General features: G+C 33.7%; 1 long non-coding RNA gene across 1 annotated transcript in view; it reads left to right on the forward strand.

The window, feature by feature from the left end:
- The window catches only part of LOC131821527 (uncharacterized), a 166,018-nt gene that overhangs the window by 148,051 nt on the left and 3,123 nt on the right, over nucleotides 1-14,844 (forward strand). Inside the window, exon 2 of the long non-coding RNA XR_009349936.1 lies at nucleotides 12,946-13,013. This is a non-coding gene — a long non-coding RNA (uncharacterized LOC131821527). The remainder of the gene's footprint in view (nucleotides 1-12,945; nucleotides 13,014-14,844) is intronic.

Here is a 14,844-nt window from a genome sequence, read left to right on the forward strand (position 1 = left end):
CAGATGTTTCTGGATGATAAGATACAGATTACATATATTTCATTCTTTAAAATTTTCAGCATCTGTTAACATTTTTCAATGAATATTTGTAAAAACTAACCTTTATAAAGCTGAAATGGCCTATTACCTTTTGTTACACACACATACACACACACACACACACACACACACTCACACACACACACGAGGCCTTATCCTTAGGTGAGGATGGAATTTTCCATGGGGCTAGTTTGGTTAGTACAGTGCTGCATATGTACTTGATATCAAGAGTTGTCTGACTGCTTGGAGTGTGTTTCTCTTAACAGTTCCTTCTTCAGATCACAGTATTATAATCAGAGTAAAAGGAACTGAAAATGCTATGTCCCATTTTGTTAGACACACCACATCTCTTCACACATGAACACATATACACCCTTGTCTTAGAATGGAATTTTCCATGGCTGAGCAGTGCAGCCTGTACATCTTTCATCTATAGTTGCCTGACTGTCCTGGGAGTGTCTTCCTTGTCATCTATCTATGTAGATGACTAGCTCTGGTCAGCAGCTGCTACTTATCAGTATTTCTATGCTTTCTAAGAAGAGAGGAGAGATCATGGAGGGAAAGAGGAAAAGAAAAAGAAAGAATGAGGAAGAGAAAGGGAAGATATTAAATTTTATTTTTCTTACTGGTTATGATACACTATGAATTATTTACCTATATACATATACACATACATATAGAGGAATACTAAAGTTGCCTGATAAAATGATTGAAATGAAGTTCCTTAAAGTGATATGGAATGATATTAAATTATATGAAAGAAGCAAATTCAAAAATAGCATGGTTAAATTATTCCTTTTTTGGAAAAAATGATGCTAAAAACTGACCTCATCACGTTGCAACCCTCCTCTCTGTTTTTTCACTTATGGTAGAGAAATTGTCCCTAAATCCAAGAAGACTGCATTATAGACATAGTGCTTCAGTTGAAGGTTCATTCAGAGTCTGATTTTTTTTTTGCCAATTAGCAAGGCAAGCTGCAGTTATGACTTCAACACATTCATAATTTCTACTTTTCAAACAGATTTGGAGGGAGAGTGAGAATTAGTGACTTGAAATATAGCTCATGACACAATTCGTAGCATGCTTAGGGTTACCTTCAGAGTCTATGACAGGGCTGAGTAATGAGTGATAGGAAGAGCAGGCTCACCTGCTGTAAATACAGATAGACATGGGTTCTGATTTGGGCTTTCCCACTTCCCTGCAATGTGACCTGGGGCAAGATCCCAAGAGTGTTCAGTTCCTTACTCCATTGTAACATTGTGCTAGGTCTTTCTTTTTCTAATTTGCATGTCCAAATAGATAAAAAATGAAATCTATTATTTATATTTGGATTTAGTTAATTGTTAATGAAGTTGAGGAGGGTTTTTTTTGGCAGGGGAGTGCTGTTTGTTTTTTACATAACCATTGGTCATTTTTATTTTGTTTGTGGGAATGTCACTTCCACTCAAATTTCATTGGCCAAAATCAGTTTATGGCAATGCCTAAATCCAAGGATGTTGAGAACAATCCAGCCACACACCTACAGTAAGAATCAGAAATATTAGGCAATCAATGATATTGACTACTGTAGAAAGATTTCCGGAAGTGCTTAGTGACAGACATATTTGAAATTTCCATAAATATAACTTTCAGTGTTCAAAAGGGATATAACAATCAAATTTCAATAAAAATGTACAAAAGTATCTATTTCCACATATCCTTTCCAGCTCTAGATATTATCACATTTTTAAAAAATATTTTAAGGAAATACAACATATATAAAGTATCAATGTATAGCTTGATATGTTTGCTAACAAAATGTTTGCTAACAAAATGAGCACACTTATGGAACCAACGCCCAGATCAAGATATAAAACATCGCCTGGGTGGCTCAGTGGGTTAAGCCTCTGCCTTCGGCTCAGGTCATGATCCCCGCATCGGGCTCTCTGCTCAGTGGAGAGCCTGCTTCACCTCTCTCTGCCTGCCTCTCTGCCTACTTATGATCTCTGTCTGTCAAATAAATAAATAAAATCTTTTAAATGTTTAAAAAGAAAATCACCTGCACTCCTCTATGTCTCTCTGAGTCATTAGCTCCACAATGTAAACCACTATTTGGACTTCTATCACCATAGGTGAGTTTTGTCTATTTTTGAACTTTATATAAATGGAATCATACATGCATATTCTTTTGTATCTAACTTCCTTTGTTCAATATTGTATGTGAAATGTATCCATGTTGTTTGTGATAGTACTTCATTCCTTTTCACTGCTGCTATAATTTTATTGGATGAATATATAACATCATTAGTTTGTTGTTGATAGGCAGTTGGGTTATTCACTATTTTGGACTATTACAAATAATGTTGCTATGAACATTCTCATACTTTTATTTTGGTTCACATAAATAGGATTTCTGTTGTACTTATAAAACTGATTGGAATTACTGGGTAATATGGTAAGCTCTGATATGTATAACCCATCAGTTTTCCAAAGTAATTTTATCTATCTATGTTCCCACCAGCAATGTATTAGTTTCCACATCCTTGTTGACATGTCTAATTATTTCAGTTTTATCATTCCTCAGTGGATGTAGAGTATTATCTAATTGTGATTTTAATTTACATTTACTAGATAACTAACAAAATTGAGTGCCTATTTATTGTTTTTTTTTTTTTTTTTTTAATTTTTTATTTTTTATAAACATATATTTTTTATATACATATATTTTTATCCCCAGGTCTGTGAATCACCAGGTTTACACACTTCACAGCACTCACCAAATCACATACCCTCCCCAATGTCCATAATCCCACCCCCTTCTCCCCAACCCTCTCCCCCCGGAGTGCCTATTTATTGTTTTATTGGCCATTTGGACATTGTATTTTTGATGCAGCTGTTCAAGATTTGTCACTAAAAATAATTGGGTTACCTCCTTTTGTCACTCCTGGTATTGCTTGTGTGCTCAATTAGAGGTGGATCTGGTACACTTTTCGTGAGGCAGCAGGTGAGGGGACTCTGACACCCACCACGGCTGATGAAAAGACAAAGGAAGAAGTCAAGACTGAGAACAATGACCATAATAATTTGAAGGTGGCAGGACAGGATGGTTCTTGTGGCACAGTTTAAGATTAAGAGCCATACACCACTTAGTAAAGAAAGAAAACTGCAATTTGTCTCCACTGCATCCTGCCTACTATGGTGTAGTTTTTTCTATTCTTTCATGTTCCCACTCCCTATTGCTTTATTGTACATAAAGTAACTATGTATGTGCACAAGAATATTGCATTTTTTAACCAAATGGCCAGAGGTATGTTTTGATAAACATCAAATGGAGATGGGATGGGGAAAAATACTGGTTCTGTGAAAATGCCCTTTCTCCATTAGTGGCATGCTCATTCAGCTCTTATATTGATATTCCAGTAAGTTGTTTTGCTTTCACTGTTTAACAACAACAACGACACAACAAAAAGAGCAGCATAAAAAATGCTTGCATATCTTGTTCAATTGGAGAATTTTAATGTTTTTCATTTACCATTGTAAAACCAAGGACAATTTTATGGCTTTTTTGTATGTAGCTGTTACACATAGCCAATCTCCCCTTAAGTAAGGATAAAAAAAATGCATCTTAGATAGTTTTTCCTTCAAGCCAAGCATCTTGTTGTTTAAATAAACCTCTTGTTTAAAATAAAAAATAATAATAATAATTGGGTTGCCCTTATCCTTATTGATTTGTAGTTCTGTATAATTCTGAATATAAGTCCTTTCTCACATATAAGTATTGAAAATAGTTTCTCCCATTCTGTGACCTGCCTTTCACTCTCTTAATGTCTGAATTCTGATAAAGTGGATTTTTTTTGTTTAGGATAAGTGCTTCTTCTGTCCTTTTTAAGGAATGCTTGATTATATTAAGATCACTAAGACATTACCCTCTTAGCACTAAGACATTATCTTCAAGAACTTTTTAATTTGTTACACCTCTTACTTTTAATCTGTGGTCCATTTGGAATTAAATTTTGTGTACAGTTTGAAATAGATAAAAAGGATCATTTTGTTTTATTTCATAACCCAGTTGGTCCAAGACACCATTTGTAATAGTCCTTTGGACCATTTTTTCCTCTATCTCATTGTGATAGATTTTTTTAATCATAAATTGAATGACAGTATACATGTAGATCTCTTTTCAGAATCTACTATATAATTGTTCAATTTTTTCTACATTTGAAACACTAGCACACTGGTTATTATAGCTTTGTAAAACAATTTGATTTCTGTAAATCTTCAAATTGTTTTTTCTACAAGATTTTTAATACTGCTATTGCCATTTGTAATTCTATGTAAAGCTTGGAATTCATTTGTCAATTTTCATTTTTTTTTTATAATTTTTTTATTTTTTCCAACAACATGGATGGAACTAGAGCGTATCATGCTTAGCGAAATAAGTCAAGCAGAGAAAGACAACTATCATATGATCTCCCTGATATGAGGAAGTGGTCAATTTTCATTTTAAAAAGTTTGCTGGGATTATTATTTTGAATCAGATCAAGTTAGGGAAAATTACCATCTTTAAAATATAGAGTCTTCCATTTGCATTAATATGGATGGAACTGGAGGGGATTATACTAAGTGAAATAAGTCAAGCAGAGAAAGACAATTATCATATGGTTTCACACATATGTGGAATATAAGGAAGAGCAGAGGACCATAGGGGAAAGGAGGGAAAATGTGAATGGAAAGAAATCAGAGAGGGAGATAAACCATGGGAGACTCTGGACTCCAAGAAACAAACTGAGGGTTACAGAAGTGAGGGGGGTGGGGAGATGGGGAAAACGGGTGATGGGTATTAGGGAGGGCACGTGTTGTGATGAGCACTGGGTGTTATGCACAACTAATGAATTGTTGAATTCTACATCAAAACTAATGTTCTCCTATATGTTGGCTAACCAAACATAATTATATATATAATTATGTATAATTGTATTTATATATATATAACTATGTATAATTATACATATATAACTATATATATGTGTGTATATATATAGAGAGAGAGAGAGATAGAGAGAGATCTATAGATATAGATATAGATATATAGATATATCTAGATATCTATATAGATCTAGATCTATCTATAGATAGATCAGGATCTTGATATATCTATAGATATAGATAGATGTATAGATATATAGATATAGATATAGATAGATAGATCTAGATAGATCTATCTATAGATCTATATTTAGATCTAGATATCTATAGATCTATATCTATAGCTATCTAGATCTAGATCTAGATATCTAGATGTAGATAGATCTAGCTCTAGATAGATGTCTAGATATCTAGATAGATGTCTAGATCTAGATATCTAGATAGATGTCTAGATCTAGATATCTACCTAGAGCTAGATCTATCTGGATCTATCTATCTATCTATATATATATATATATAGAGAGAGAGAGAGAGGTTTCCAATCCATGACAAGTGTACAATGCTATTTTATTTTATTTATTTAATTTCTCTCAATGTTTTTGTAATTTTCTTTGTAAAGGTATTATACATCTTTTGTTCACTTTAAATATTTGATAATTTTTGGAAACTAATAGTACTGGTATTTTTCATTTTATTTTCTGCTTGTCACTAACATTGAAACATAAATCACTTTTGTATGTTATGATAGTTAATTTCACATGTGAAGTTGACTGCACCACAAGGTGCTTAGATATTTGGCTGAACATTACTTCTGGGTGTGTCTGTGAAGTGTTTCTGGATGAGAATAACATTTGAATAGGTGGACCCATGAAGTAGTTTGTCCTCCTTGGTGTGGGTTGTCATTATTCAGTCTGCTGAGGGCCTAAATACAACAAAAAGGGCAGAGGAAAAATCTAGCCCTTCCTGCCCGATTGCTTGAGCTGGGACATCAATCTTCTCCTGCTTGAGCTAGGATAGCAATCTTCTCCTGCTGGCCTGGATCTTCATTGTCAGGCCTTCAGACTGACTGAATAACACCACTGGCTTTCCTGGATCTCCAGCCTGCAAAGGGCAGATTGTGGAACTTCACAACCTCCCTAATTGTGTAAAGCAATTCCTTACAATAAATCCTTTCCTATAGCCTATTGGTGCTGTTTCTCTAGAGAACACTGGCCAGTACATACAGTGATCTTATATCAGGCAAACTTGCTAAATTTATTTATTAATTCTAATAAGTTTTTTGTAAATACTTTCAGAATTCCCAAACTTACAAACATTTCACCTATAAATAATGAAACACGTATTTCCTCCTTTTGAATCTTTGTAAGTTCCATTACTCTTTCTTAATTTATTTTCTAAAATATCCAGTTCAAGATTAATTAGAAATGGTAATACAGACAACCAGGTCTCATTTCTGATCTTAGAAGGAAACCATTCAATAGTTTACTATTAGTATGCCTTGTATTGGGTAAGTTTTAAAACCCTATACCAGATTAAGAAATTTTCCTTCGATTCCTAGTTTTCCAAGATTTTTTCACATGACTGAGTGTTGCATTTTATCAAAGATATTATTTCTGCCTCTATTGTCATAATGATATGTTCTTTTATGTTAATGTGATGAATTACATTATTGCCTTTACTTATTTATTTATTTATTTATTTATTTATTATGTTCAGTTAGCTACCACATACTACATCATCAGTCTTTGATGTGGTGTTCAACGATTCATTAGTTGCATATGACACCCAGTGCTCCTCACCACACTTTTAAATGTTAAGCCATTCTTTCATTCCTAGAATAAATCCAAGTTGGTTATATTGTACTATCCTCATAATCTCTGGATTTATATTGCTAATATTTTGTGTAGGAGTTTTGCATCTACATTCACAAGAGATTTAGTCAATGGTATGCCTTTCTTATAATGTCCTTGATAGGTTTTTAGTATCAAGATTATAATGACCTCATAAAACACATAAGGAAATGTGTCATTCACTCTTTTTTCAATTTCTGGAGGATTTCAAGTAACATTCATGTTATTTTTTTCCCTAAAATATTATTGAGAATTCACTGTGAATCCATCTGCGTCTGTTATTTTCTTTGTATGAATATATTTAATCGTGGAACCAATTTATTTAATATATATAAGATTATTTGGATTTTATATATCTTCTTGAAATCAGTTTTGGTAAGTTGTGGTTTTTACATAATGTGCATTTTAGGCAAATTATCACATTTATTATTCATAATATTGCCTCATCTTTTAATATCTATAGCTTCATGACAGATACTTGTAATTTTTATTTGTTTTTCGTATAATATTGATACAGACTTCAATTAAATTGGTCTTTTCAAAGAACCAGCTTTGTTATCTTCCCTATTGTCTGTTTTCTATATTTTTGATTTCTGCTCTTATCATCTTCCTGTTTAATTTTTTCCTTCCTGTTTAATTTAAATTTTTTAATTTTTTTTAACCTTATTGAGGTGGATGTTTACATCATTGATTTTTAGCCTTTCACCCTTTCTAATATATACATATAAGGCTTTAAAGCTATCTCTCTAAATACTGCTTTAGATGCACTAGACAAGTTATAATGTCAGTTTTATTATGTCAATTCAAAATATTTTATAGTTTCTATTTTATTTTATTTTTTGTAAAGAGAGAGAGAGCTCATGCAGGTGTGTGAGGGAGGGAGGGGCAGAGAGAGAGGAAGAGAAAAAATCTTAAGCAACCTCCGCTCCCATCACAGAGCCCAATGCAGAACTCAATCTCAAGACCTGAAATCATGACCTGAGCTGAAACCAAGAGTTTGATACTTAACTGACTCAGTCCCCCAGGCACGGCTCTAATTTCCATTTTGAATTTTTGATATTGGGTTATTTAGAATCATATTGCTTAATTTCTCAATATTTGGAGAGTTCTAGTCTTTTTGTTACTGATTTCTACCTTAATTCCACTGTGGTCAGAGAATATACTCTGATTTCAGCCACTTGAAATTTGTTGAGAATTGCTTTGTGGCTCAGTATATGGTCAGTTTTGATAAATAGTCCAGGAACAATTTGAAAAGAGTGTGTATTATACATTTATTGCATATAATGTTCTAAATATGTTAGGATATATTTGTTAGTCTTGTTCATGCTTCTGTACCCATACCTTTTATTTTGTCTGCTTATTCAAAATCTCTACGCATGTTTGTAGATTTATCTATTTATGTTTAGAGTTCTGTCAGCTTTCACTTAATACATCTTGGAGCTATTTTATTTTATGCATACCACTTAAGTTTTTCTCTAACTTACTGAATTGATTCTTTAATCATTGTGATATATCTAATATCTCTCATAATGCTTTTTGGCTTAAAGTCTTATTTGTCTTATAGTTAACTATAGCTGCCTTATTTTTGTTCATGTTTGCATGTTATTCTTTTTCAACACTTACTTTCAAACTTTCTATGTCTTATTTAAAGTATGTCTGTTATAAGTCACACATAATTGTAATTTTTTTTATCCAGTCTGACAATCTTGTTTTTTCAGTTGCAGTACTTACTCCATTTGTATTTAATGTGATTACTGAGAAATTTGGGTTTTAATCTACCATTTTACTACTCATTTTCTATTTGCCCTCCCTTCTTTATTCTGTTTTTTTCTCCCTTACTGATTTCCTTTAGATTAACTAGTTGTTTATTATTTCATTTTTAACACACTTGTTGCTTCTCTGTGATTTTTTTTTTTACTAATAGTTTGTTTCTCACAATTACAACATCCTTCTTGGCTTAGTAAAATATACCTTAAGATAGTGCTTTTACCACTTTCCAGACAAGGTAAGATCCTCATAACACTTCAATTCCACTTACACCTTCTCATCTTTTGTGCTATTATCATGTATTTTAATTGTACATGTATTTTAAACTCCAAAAGATACCGTTGTTGTTTTTTTGAATAGACAATATTTATGTAGATTTATATTAACTCTTTTGGTGTTCTTCATTCCTTCTTAAATCACCTTGTTTCCATTTGGGATCATTTTCCTTTTGCCTAAATAACTCCCTTTAGTATTTCTTTTAGTGCCAGTCTGATAGTTGGAAATTCTCTCAATTTTTGTGTTTCTATTAAACCTTTTTGATTCACCTTCATTTTGAAAGAATTTTTGCCTGGTCAGAACATATTTTGCTCAGCACTTTGGAAATATCAGGTCATTTTCTTCTTTCATTATTTCTTTTAAAAATTCAGTTGTCAAGATTATTGTTGCTCCTGCAAAGATCATATGTCTTTGTTCTCTAGTTACTGTAAAATTGTTCTCTTTGTTTCTGGTACCTTTCAGTTTTATTTTAATTTACCTATATCTGGTTTTCTTCCTCACTATATTAGTTTTCTATTGTTGCCATAAAAATTATTATAAGTATAGTGACTTAAAAAATACAAATTTGCTGTCTTGTAGTTCTGTAGGCCAGAAGTCCAGTATGTGCCTCAATAGCTAATACAAAGTTCAGTAGGGATGAGTTTCATTCTGAAGGCCCTAGAGGAAAATCCATTTTTTTTTATTCACTTAAGCTGTTCACAGAATTCAATTCCTTGTGCTTACAGGACTGAGGGCCCAATATTGCAGGCTGTAAGCTAAGGGCCATTTCCAAATTCTAGAGACCACCTGCATTCCTTGGCTTGTGATCCCCTCTTCTATCTTTTTTTTTTTTTAAGATTTTCTTTATTTATTTGACAGAGAGAGATCATAAGTAGGCAGAGAGGCAGGCAGAGAGAGAGGAGGAAGCAGGCTCCCTGCCAAGCAGAGAGCCTGATGCGGAACTCGATCCCAGGACCCTGAGATTATGACCTGAGCTGAAGGCAGAGGCTTAACCCACTGAGCCACCCAGGCGCCCCCCTCTTCCATCTTTAAAGCCAACAATGACTGTTCAAGTCCCCATTTCACATCTTTCATGGCTGCTTTTCTCTTCCACTTTTAAGAGCCCACCTAGGTCCAGGAGATATTTCTTATTTAAATTCAGTTGATGAACAACACTGACTTCATCTACAACTTTAATTCCTTTTACCATGTAACATAATACACACACCGTTCTGAGGATTAGGATGTGGACATTTGGGGGGATGAATTAGTCTGCCTGCCATAGTCATTATGCTGCTTTAGATTCATACAGCATCTAGAACATGTAGCTTGAGAACTTTCTTCTGTCTAACAAAAAAAAAAAGCCTTCAGAAGTATTTCTTCAAATACTGTTTTTGCACTCTTTCTCTCTTGTTCTCAGGTTCCAGGTACATATATCTTAGATCTTTCTACTATGCTATCTCCATCTCATTCTTTTTTCTATATTATCCAATGATTTTCTCTCTGAGCTTTAGTCTGGATACTAGACCTATTACTGTCCTGTCCAGTAATCCTCTCTTCTGTTCTGCATAATCTTTGTGAAATGTATCCATTGAATTCTTAATTTCAGTTCTGTGATTAATAAATTAATAAATTAATAAATTAAATCATTTATTTATTGAACATATTATTCATAGTTATTTTAAAGGCCATTCAGTCTGTTTACTCCAACTTTTTAATCACCAATGTTTGTTTTTGTTGTTTGTTTTCTTGATTTTTTTTGTCATTTGGTCCTCTTTCCTAGCATATCTGGTAATTTCTTCATTGAATTCTAAACTTCCTGCATAGAAAATTGTAGTGGTTCTAAATGGTATCTTCCTCAGAAGAAGATAAAGTGTTGTTTTTTTTTTTTTTTCCTAAACCATAGGTGTAGTGAGATTAGATCATCTTAATGCAGTTGAAGCTGGTCTATTGCCAGTTTACCCTTACTCACATGGTGTAACACTTCCTGGGGCTCAACTAAAACCTGAGGTTGTTTACTAGGGTACTTTGGAGATTCCTGAATTCCTCTTTTGCCTTCCTAGCATCCTGTGATATTATGACTCTGTTTAGCTTTGTCAAATTTTATCAGCTGTTTTATGCTTGGCTTCTTTTTTAAAAAATTTAATTTAATTTAATTTTGTGTGTGTGTGTTCCAAAATGAATTGTTTATGCACCACACCCAGTGATCCATGCAATACGTGCCCTCCTTAACACCCATCACTGGCTCACCCAACCCCCCACCCCTCTCCCCTCCAAAACCCTCAGTTTGTTTCTCAGAATCCACAGTTTTTCATGGTTTGTCTCCCCATCTGATTTCCTCCAACTCACTTCTGCTCTCCATCTCCCAATATGTTGGTTTCTTTGCCTCTCACCCTGAACAAGCACAAGTTAAGAGTCAGGTAATGCCTCAAAAGGAAATTTCATGCAGAATGTTGAACATACTTCTTTGCAGATATATATACATATGTGTATATGTGTGTGTGTATATATATATATATATATATATATATATATATATACACACACACATATACATGTAATATAGTATTGTATGTTTCAGCCAAAAAAAGGAAATCCTGCCATTTGTGATGACATAGATAAACCTTAAGAGAATTTTGCTAAGTGAAAGAAGTTAGAGAAAGACAAATACTATATAATCTCCCTTATATGTGGAATCTACAAAAGCCAAAATCATAGAAGCAAAGTAGATTGGTGGTTGCCAGGGCTGTGGGCTGTGGGGTGGGATAGATGAGGAGATGTTGGTCAAAAACTACAAACTTCCAGTTTTAAGAGGAATAAGTACGGAAGATCTAATGTGCAGTATGATAATTATAGTTAATAATACTATAATGAATACTTGAAAGTTGCTAAGAGGGTAAATCTTAAGTGTTCTCAATATAACATCTATGAAAAATTGTAATCATGAGAGATGAAGGTTGTGTTAAACAACCTTATTATAATCAGTTCACAATATATACGTGTATCAGACACCACATAGTACATCTTAAACAAAGCTATATGTCAATTATATCTCAATAAAGACGGAAAAATATGAATAGAGTAATCCCTCCAATTCAAAATAACAGCTGTCATTTTTGCAGGATTTGATAAGCTAATCCTGAAATTCCCATGCAAATGTAAGAGATCCAGAATCGTTAAAATAATCTTAGAATAGAGGAACAAAACTGGAGCATTGACACTTTCCAATTTCAAAATGACTACAAAGACACAACAGCTATCAAGACTGTGGAGCACTGGCATAAGAACAGATCCATAGGGACACCTGGGTGGCTCAGTCAGTTAAGTGCCTGCCTTCAGCTCAGGTCATGATCTCAGGGTCCTGGGATCGAGTCCCGCAGCAGGCTCTTTGTTCAGCGGGGAGCCTTCTCCCCTCCGCCTGCTTGTGCCCCTTCTCTCTCTCTCTGACAAATAAATGAATAAAATCTTTTGAAAAAAAGAATAGATCTATAAATCATAGGAATAGTATTGAGAGTTCAGAAATAACCTTAAAATTATGGTTATTTTTTTTTTTTTACAACAGTAGCAAGACAGCTCAATGGGGAAGGAGGTCTTTTCAACAAATGGTGATGGAACACCTAGATCCATAGGCCCAACATGACGTTGGACACCTACTTCACATCACATTTAAAAAAATAACTAAATATAGAACATAGACTTAAATGTAACCACTAAAAATCAAACTTTTGGGGCGCCTGGGTGGCTCAGTTGGTTAAGCAACTGCCTTCGGCTCAGGTCACGGTCCCGGAGTCCCGGGATCGAGTCCCGCATCAGGCTCCCAGCTCCATGGGGAGTCTGCTTCTCCCTCTGATCTTCTCACCTCTCATGCTCTCTCTCACTGTCTCTCTCTCAAATAAATAAAAAAAATAAAAAATAAAAAATAAATTAAAAATCTAACTTTTTGTTAAAACTTTTAGTCTTAGTTAAAACTTTTAGTTAAAAAAACATAAGAGTAAGTCTTTGAACCTTGGATTAGGCAAAAGTTTCTTAGATGTGATATCAAACACACAAACAAGAAAAGTTTATATATATATATACATTTATGTGTGTGTATATGTATATGTGAATTAAAAATTTTTATTCTTTGAAGGACTACATCAAGAAAGTGAAAAGACAACCCACAGCAATCAAAGAAAATTTCTGCAAACCACATACCTGGTAAGTGGCTTATATCCAGAAGGCATAGAATACATAAAGACCTTTTATGTCTCAAGAATAAAAAAATAAATAACTCAATTTAAAAATAAGCAAAGGATCTGAATTGACATTCCACCAAAGAATATATAAAAATGGTCAATAATAAGCACTTAAAAGTTGCTGAAAATTATTAGTCATTACAGAAATGCAAGTGAAAACCACAATGAAATACCATTTCACACCCAGTAGGATGGCTACAATAAACTAAGACGGAAAATAACAAATGTTGGCAAAGATATGGAAGAACTGAAATTCTTACATATTGCTGGTGGGGATGTAAAATGGAGTAACACTTTGGAATACAATTTGGCAGTTCCTTGAAAAGTTAAAAATAGAGTTGCCATATGAACCAAAGATTTCAGTCCCAGGTATTTATACAAGAAATTTGAAAACATATGTACCCATGAAATCTCATCCACTAATATTCATAGTAGCTTTATTCACAATAGCAAAAAGTAGAAACAGTTCAAATGTTCATCAGCTGAGAAATAAATGAACATAGTGTAATATAGCTATAAAATGAAATATTCAACAAAAACAAATAATCAAGTATGATACATGGATGAAACTTGAAACCATTATGCTAAGTGAAAGAAGCCAAACACTATGTTATGTTTCCCTTTATATGAAATGCCCAGAATAAGAAAATTCATAGTGACAGAAAGTAGATTAGTGTTTGCAGTGGCTGGGGCAGGAAGTGGGAATTGGGAATCACTAGTAATATGTATTGGACTTCTTTATAGGATCATAAAATATTCTAAAGTTAGATTTTGGTGATGGTTGTATAATCTTTTGAGTATACTAAAAACAATGGAGTTTTCCACTTTAAGTGGGTGAATTATGTGTTCCGTGATTTATATTTCAATAAAGCTGCTATTTTTTAAATAAATTAACATAGACATCTTTAGGTAAATAGCCTATTGAGTTCCAACTTTCTGGCCCAGGTCAATTTCAGGTAAGGCAACCCAGTATACACACAGATGTTTGTATTTCCAAAACGTCATCAAATTTTATCCACACATTTCAACAAAAAGAAATTCTTGAGAGGAGAAATATAAACACTGGAGCATGCTAGATACCACAATTGAGGATAAACAGGAATAAAGTAATCTGTAGAATCCTGGGAATTTACTGGCAGTCTCCCTTTCTAAAGCAGGGAAGCAAAGACCTAATAAATTAAAACCGATCAAATCCATATGCTAAAATCCAGGTCTCTTACACATATATAATACTGAGATTCAGAAGAAAAGCTAACATACTGAGCTCTATTTAAAAAAAAACAGTAGGATTTGAATGGACAGAAGGGAAGGGGGAAGAGCATCAATTAACTATTTATTGTGCATCTAATATGTACATAGAATAAACAAAAGCATGGGGACAAATACGAGCTTTATCTGAGTTCCTGAGGGTCAGAAGGAGCCTAAAAACCTCTGATACAGTGAGCTTGTGTTAGAGACCTTTGTTTCTAAATATATAGCCAACAAATAAATCAAAACATATTTGCTATCAGATAGAAAGGGAACATAGGAACATTCTCGATTCCAGTGAGCTAGGAGGTATTGTAAACTATGCTGATTCATCCTTGCACACGGAGGATATGTAGTTAATAAAATCATCAAGAGCAGTCTTTAAAATGAAAGATGTTGGAAAAGGGCAGCACTGAGCTGGAGGTTGTAGTGCTCTGGTTGCCAGGCAGCCACCCTCAGGCCCTCTTTTGTTACCGTGGTGATGTTTAGAGAGCTTACCTAAATACTCTTTGAGATAGCATCCGAACTCTCCACATCCCTTTAAC

Source organism: Mustela lutreola, chromosome X (assembly GCF_030435805.1).
Source record: "Mustela lutreola isolate mMusLut2 chromosome X, mMusLut2.pri, whole genome shotgun sequence".
NCBI lineage: Eukaryota > Metazoa > Chordata > Mammalia > Carnivora > Mustelidae > Mustela > Mustela lutreola.